The 7,347-nt window shown below is 47.8% G+C and overlaps 1 long non-coding RNA gene across 1 annotated transcript; it reads left to right on the forward strand.

The window, feature by feature from the left end:
* Positions 1 to 5,370: 5,370 nt before the first annotated feature.
* LOC134740210 (uncharacterized) lies at positions 5,371 to 6,454 on the forward strand. The gene is made up of 2 exons (XR_010127508.1): positions 5,371 to 5,466; positions 6,177 to 6,454. It is a non-coding gene; the product is annotated as an uncharacterized LOC134740210 (long non-coding RNA).
* Positions 6,455 to 7,347: the final 893 nt, after the last annotated feature.

Here is a 7,347-nt window from a genome sequence, read left to right on the forward strand (position 1 = left end):
TTGTATTTTTTTGGCAGAGACAGGGTTTCACCATGTTGGCCAAGTTGGTCTCGAACTGCTGACCTAAAGTGATCCACCTGCCTCAGCCTCCCAAAGTTTTGGGGTTACAGGTGTGAGCCCCTGTGCCCAGCCTCATGTGTGTATTTCTGTGTGGAAGGCATTTTGTAGACATCAACTTTTAGGTTCTCAGATCTAGAAAGAACTAGAATTTATTTAATCTGAAAATTATTTCTCTCATCTCACTCTATTTTCTTTATCTTAGGAATCACCTTAAATGCTTTCTAGGAGTGGGTATGCAGAAGACTGGACCAGGTCTTATGAGGTTGAGAGGAGAAGGTGAGGGAACAACAAAAAAATGGGCAGGACATGGTCTCATAGAAAGATATGACAGTCCCCAGACAGTGCCAGATCCCATGAGAAAACAGTGCCATGGGTAGCACCATGGTCTGAATGCTCCCCAAACTTCAAATGCTGACATTCAACCCCCGAGGGGATGGTATTAGAAGAGGAGGCTTTGGGAGGGGGTTGAGTCATGAGAACAGAAACCTCATGAAAAGGATTTGGTCTGTATCCATCTATATGCGTTGCTATAACGGAATACCTGAGGCTAGATAATTTATAAAGCGGTAGATCACATGAGGTCAGGAGTCCCAGACCAGCCTGACCAATATGGTGAAACCCTGTCTCAACTAAAAATACAAAAATTCACCAGGCATGGTGGCACATGCCTGTAATCCCAGCTGCTCGGGAAGCTGAGGCAGAAGAATCACTTGAACCCGGGAGGCGGAGGTTGCACTGAACCTAGATCACACCCCTGCACTCCAGCCTGAGCAACAGGGCAAGACTCCGTCTCCAAAAAAAAAAAAAGAGGTTGATTTGGGCCCATAGCTCTGCAGGCTGTATGAGAACCATTGTGCTGGCATCTGCTTCTGGTGAGGCCTCAGGAAGCTTCCAATCATACTGAAAGGTGCAGGAGGAGCCTGTGTGTCACATGGCGAGAGAGGGAGCGAGAGAGCGGGGAGGAGGTGCCAGACTCTTTTAAACAACCAGCTCTTGCATGAACCAATAGAACAATGACTCACTCATTACTGCAGGGAGGGCACTAAGTGATTCATGAGGGATCTGCTCCCAGGACCTACCACTTCCCACCAGGCCCCACCTTCAACACTGGGGATCACATTTCAATGTGAGGTTTGGAGGGAACAAACTATATCAGTTCTCTTATAAAAAGAGTGTTAACTCATCCTTTACACCATGTAAGGACCCAACAAGAAGGTGGTGGCTGTCAATGAACCAGAGAGCGAACTCTCACCAGACATAGAATCTGCTGGGGTCTCGATCGGGACTTCCCAGGCTCCAGAATCATGAGAAATAAATTGTGTGTGTGTGTGTGTGTGTGTGTGTGTGTGTGTATGTGTTTTGTTTTGTTTTTGAGACAGGATCTCACTCTGTTACCCAGGCTGGAGTACAGCAGTGCAACCTCAGCTCACTATAACCTCCACCTCCCGGGTTCAAGCTATCCTCCCACCTCAGCTTCCCCAGTAGCTAGGACTACAGGTGCACACCACCACGCCCAGCTAATTTTTGTATTTTTTAGTAGAGATGGGGTTTGTCCATGTTGGCCAGGCGGGTCTCAAACTCCTGACCTCAAGTGATCCTCCCACCTCGGCCTCCCAAAGTGCTGGGATTACTGGCATGAGCCACCATGCAGGCCAGTTGTGTTGTTTACAAGCCATCCAGCCTATGGCATTTTGTTACAGGAGCCCACTAAGACAGCTAGCTATGACAACAGACAAGGCAGGACTTCAGAAGATGAGAGTTCTGGGGTGGTCAAGGTGATGTCATGGATACTGAAATGAGAGGGCCAAGGGACTGCTTAGATCTCTCCTACCTGTCTAAAAGGTCCATGCTGATGTGGAGTGACATTTATTAACCTCAAGGTCCTCCTGTAGTACACACAGCTTCCATGGAAGAGCTTTCTTCCATCACCTCCCACCTTCTCAAGGTCTGGCTGAGGGCTGTGCAACTGTACTAATGTAGAAAAACAAAAGACAGGAATTCTAAAGAAATAGTAAGTTTCTGCACTCGGGGAGCCATGCGGAGCTCAGTGTCTGGAAGATTCTGAGCCATAATCGGCCTCACATCACAAGGGCTTTGCATGCCTTCCATGGCCCAAGCAGACCCAGAGAACTCTGCAGAGAGAATGAGTCTGCAAGGCCGTCCCACTAGGGCAGCATCCAACGTCTGACAGGCATTAGGATTTGAGCCCCAGAAGGAGACTGGGTATCCATGGGGGTCACTGATGGAGTCAGACCAGAGAGCCAAGAACATGCTGGTAGTGAGGCAGAGAGGGAGGCTGAAGGCACAGTGTCTACCCTGATCAGACCAATCCCAGTAAAAACTCTCCATCATTTGTTTTTTTGTTTTGTTTTGTTTTTTGTTTTGGTTTTGGTTTTGAGACAGGGTCTTGCTTTGTCACCCAGGCTGGAGTACAGAGGTACAATCATGGCTAACTGCAGCCTCAACCTCCTAGGCTCAAGTAACTCTCCCACCTCAGCCTCCCAAGTAGCTGGAACTACAGGCGCACACCACCATGCCTGGCTAATTTTTATGGATTTTGTACAGCCCGGGTTTTGCCACATTGCTCAGGCCAATCTGGAACTCCTGGGCTCAAGCAATCCTCCCGCCTTGGCCTCCCAATATGCTGGGATTACAGGCATGAGCCACTGCACACAGCCACTCTCTCTTTTTTCTTTTTTTTGAGATGGAGTCTTGCTCTGTCGCCCAGACGGGAATGCAGTGGCACAATCTCAGCTCATTGCAACCTCCGACTCCTGGGTTCAAGAGATTCTCCTGCTTCAGCGTCCTGAGTAGCTGGGATTACAGGTGCCTGCCACCATGCCTGGCTAATTTTTGTATATTTGTAGAGATGAAGTTTCACCATGTTGGCCAGGCTGGTTTTGAACTCCTGGCCTCGGGTGATCTGGCTGCCTCGGCCTCCCAAAGTGCTGGGATTACAGGTGTGAGCCACTGCACCCAGCCACTCCCTCATTTTTTAAGAGGCTCCACCAAAGGGAACACCCACCCAGGTTGGCAGGACGCATATCTGGAACCAAATCCTCACCACAACCACTTTAAATCCCCCTGAAGTGGGGTTAACCACCAGAAACTTCCCCCTAAACACTTGGCCTTTGGTAGCTTTGGATTATATATGACTCTTATATTAAGATATTTTAAACTTTTTTTTTTTCAGTGACTTTTTCCTCCTTGTAATTAGAGGTAAGGAGGAGGATTTTGTTCCCATCGTCGTGTCGCTGTCCTCCCCTGCCATCAGAAAGGTTTTCTCATGTCTGCTGCCAACACAAACCCACTCTGGCGTGATGCATTTTGCCAACCATCCAGGGACAGCCTTTGCCTTGTGGGGAGCCTGTGTGCACCCAGACACACCCCAGGAAAGAAAAGGTTACAGAAAAATGGTTTCCAGCCCTGCTCAAAACTCTTCTCAGATTCAGCGGTTCACAGCAAAGGGACTTTTCCAGAAGTTCCAAAAGGCTCACAGGAGGTTTTATTTTGTTTTTTCACAATTACCAAGGAAAAGGAAAGTAAATCAACTTGAGTGAAAGCAGAAACCCCTGCTCCCTGACACGCAACACAAACCAAACCAAACAGGGAAGCGGTCATGAGCTTTCTCGTAGCCATGACGCGCCCAGCCCCAGAGCTGTTAAAGACGCAGCGTTGGTGCAGTGGGCCTGGTGGACACTTCTCTTTGCTCTGCTCAGTGCCCCGTGCCTGTTCCTCATTGAATAAACTTTCTCATGAATTAAGGTCTTGAAATTAAATATATCGATCCCAAAGGGCAGCTTTCAAATTAACTAGTCAGAGTCTTACACAACTACTGGTTTTCAACAAGCCGGATGAAGGCCACTCAGCCCCAGCCCCGTGTTATTAGTGGAGTTCAGGCCCGTAAATGATCAGGGACACCCTGGACACTTTTAATTTATAATTCAATTCCTCCATGATCATTTTAACGATCATTGCTCCTAGACAACATAGAAGGGGCTCATTAAGAACTCTCCACAGACTTCTTTAATCATCTATTATTGAAAAAGTTCATGAAGTGTGTGTGTGTGCACATGTGTGTTTAAAGTTGGAAGGTTTCCTAACTTTCCTGCAATAAATTTCTCTTCCAAGTCATACCTGAAAAAGCACTTTTCATGGAAGTATCCGTCAATACAAAAATATATAATATGTGACTGGAGGAATCCTAAAAGACTAGCTATATGCTGATGGTAAGTTCAAAATGACAGCTCCAAGTCAAGGTCAAGATGGGGAGGCTCAGATGGCATGGCTGAGTAGAAGATAGGGGAGCACCAGGTGAGTGAGCCAACTCACTTTGAGCCCAGGCCTGAGATGAGACTGGGGCCACCTAGGGCAGAGCCGGACCCTGAGGTCAGCTCTGCCATGGACAGACGTGGGTGCCTGGATGGACTGTGGGGCTTCTAAGGACAAGGTGTAGAGTGTCTGTGGTCCACCCTAACCTGCCTTCCAGATGAAGAGTGAGCCAAGAGGAGAGACACAGAGAGACAGAGAGGCACTCTCCCTGAAACGTTCTGCCAGGTGTGGTGAAAGAGACACCTTTCCCTGGACTCATCTGTCACGTAGTCAAAGCACACATGGCAACTGGAAATTACTGAGAACCAAGCCTCAATATTTACAATTGAGGTAACTTCACGTTTGAACCCTGAGTGTTTCCTAAGCCATTTATCTTCCCCTACGATGATGAGGCATTTGGCCGGAAAGGGAGACAGAGAGGCAAATTGCCGCCTGGACCAAATTGCAGAGAAAGCTAAGAATAGTAGGTAGGACCCACAAAGGCTTCCAAGCCTTTAAATGGACCATCTGGGTGAGATGACAGCTCAAAATGGGATCAAACAGTTGAAGCTGAAAACGAATGCTGTCACTTGCTAGATTTATTGTCAGCTGGACTTAAAAGCATAAGAAAGACTAGGTTTTTACATTTTCAAACTTTAATAAATCAAATACTCCTTTGAACACATAATCCAGCTGAGTCATGTACCACCCCATGGTCCTGCCGGGCTCACCAGCATCTGATGGGGGTGGTGAGAAACAGCTTCTTCCTACCCCAGATCAGACCCTGGCCACCAACTGCAGGTCTAAGTAGAAACCTATTCTAGTGGTTCTCATTCAAATGAGCCCCAGGTGAGCCCAGAATCAGAGCTCCCCAGAAGGCACTCAGCTGCAGCCCAGGCCCTAACTGGAAGCTGAGAGCGGCCCCAGGTTCACGGCCCTGTGGAGGAGGAGCATGTCATAAAGTGCTTGTCATAAAGCATGTCATAAAGCATATCAGCTCTTGCGGTAACTGGCCCCATTCACCGTCCTGTGCCTGACCCTGGAACTGATTAGCAGGACATGAGTAATCTTCCCATTCGACCACCTCAGAAGCAGGTGAGGTGGAGAAACCAGTGGGCAGAGACAAATAAAAGTGTCCATGTTCATGATGTGAAGGCAGCACTTAGGCAAAATGAGGGTTTTTTTTTTTTTTTAGACTTCTTTGAAATGCAACCAGGGAGAACCAAACTTCAGCCTTTCTGTTGGCAAACAAAAGACCTGTGGTTGCTTTTCTGCTTCCACCCCTACAATTAGGGGAGAGGCCACGTTTCTTCCTGAAATGGGATCTATACAGTGGCCCCTTGTTCCAGGCAGGACCCTGCCGGTAGCACTCTTGGGGGATAGGACAGCCTATAGAGGTAGCCGGGGTGAAAATGTATGCAGAGACACCAGGAGGCTGGGACCCTCGGTCCTCCCCAACCCAAGGTGACATGTGACTGCTTTGGGGCTCCACTGCACACTCTGTCTGAGTCCCAGAGATCCAGAGAGAATGATCGGAGCTTGAGGTCCCTGGACATAATCCAGATTTGGGAGACCAACCCAAGGGAGAATGGCAGACATGGGCTCATCTGCCGCAGCCCAAGAGGGTCACTGCTTCATCAGCACAGAGCTGGCAGAGGGAGGGGAGGTTCTTCAGCAGTGGCAGCCTGGGATTATTTGTTTACCTGTTACAATGGGAGCTCACACCTAATTTTAAGTAAAAATGTGTGTTTTCAAGTTTATGGCCCTTCTTTCCCCAACTTCCTTAACTGTGCTGGTTGTTTTAGGGGGAATGATGAACTGTGTTGCCTCCTGGCCTGTGCCAGCTCCCGCCCTGTCCCCTCCCCAGTGCCAGCTGCCACCTGCACCTTTAATCATGTCAGGAGGGTCCAAAATGCTGACATCTGCTTCTGAAGTTTGGTTTTAAGTACTTTCTCAGAAATGCAGTTCAATGGACTCCACCTGAAATGTCATTTGGAAAATGCTTGAAATTTCTATAACAGGGCATTTGTTCATTTTAGGAAAAAATTATGAAGGCAAAATAAAGACCAGACTTGTGGGCCAATTCTTAACGCGACTGCTCGCTAGCAGGAACAGCTCTCCTGCCTCCTCGTTCTCCTCCATCCTTCCTTTGTGGCCGCAGTCCTGGGCTGTCACACTTCCACAATAGGGAAAAACAGCCACCACTCACATCTGCATATTTGACAACTCCAGCTTTTGTCCCCAAAAGGAACCTTAGTTCCAGGCGCTTAAACTGGCACCCTTTGCTTTACTTTCTTTATAATACCTAGGGTGTAGAAAAGCAGTAAAACGTTTTCATTGTTTCACTTGAAGCAATTATGATTGTATGTAATAGAATCCATTTAGTTCAATTACTTAAGAGTTTAAACAAATAACCAAATTTCTGGCAAATGGAGAGTGTGCAACAGGGAATTTCTGGGCCAAAGTGGCTAAAACAGCATTCAGGGGCTGTCTCCTGCACGTGATCACCCTCCTCCACAGTGGAATTCACATAGGCCGTGACCTTGGAATCGTGGTGTAATCATCATTTCTAAATAGTGGCTTGGACACCGAGATTAGCATTAATTTAGAAGAACAGAAGAGCAGTTAAAATTGGGTGCAGGACTGGGCATGGTGGCTCACACCTGTAATCCCAGCACTTTGAGAGACCAAGGCAGAAGGAATGCTTGAGGCCGGGAGTTCCAGACTAGTATAGACAACATAGCAAGGCTCCCATCTCTACAAACACACACACACCACACACACAATTAGCAGGGAGTGGGGGGTGCATGCTGTGGTCCTAGCTATTCGAGAGGCTGAGGCAGGAGGATCACTTGAGCCCAGAAGTTTGAGGCTGCAGTGAGCTATGATTGTATCACTGCACTCCAGCCTGGGTGACAGCAAGACCCTGTCTCAAAAAAAAAAAAAAAAAAAAAATGGTGCACTCAGAGAGCTACA

Source organism: Pongo pygmaeus, chromosome 8 (assembly GCF_028885625.2).
Source record: "Pongo pygmaeus isolate AG05252 chromosome 8, NHGRI_mPonPyg2-v2.0_pri, whole genome shotgun sequence".
Classification (NCBI taxonomy): domain Eukaryota; kingdom Metazoa; phylum Chordata; class Mammalia; order Primates; family Hominidae; genus Pongo; species Pongo pygmaeus.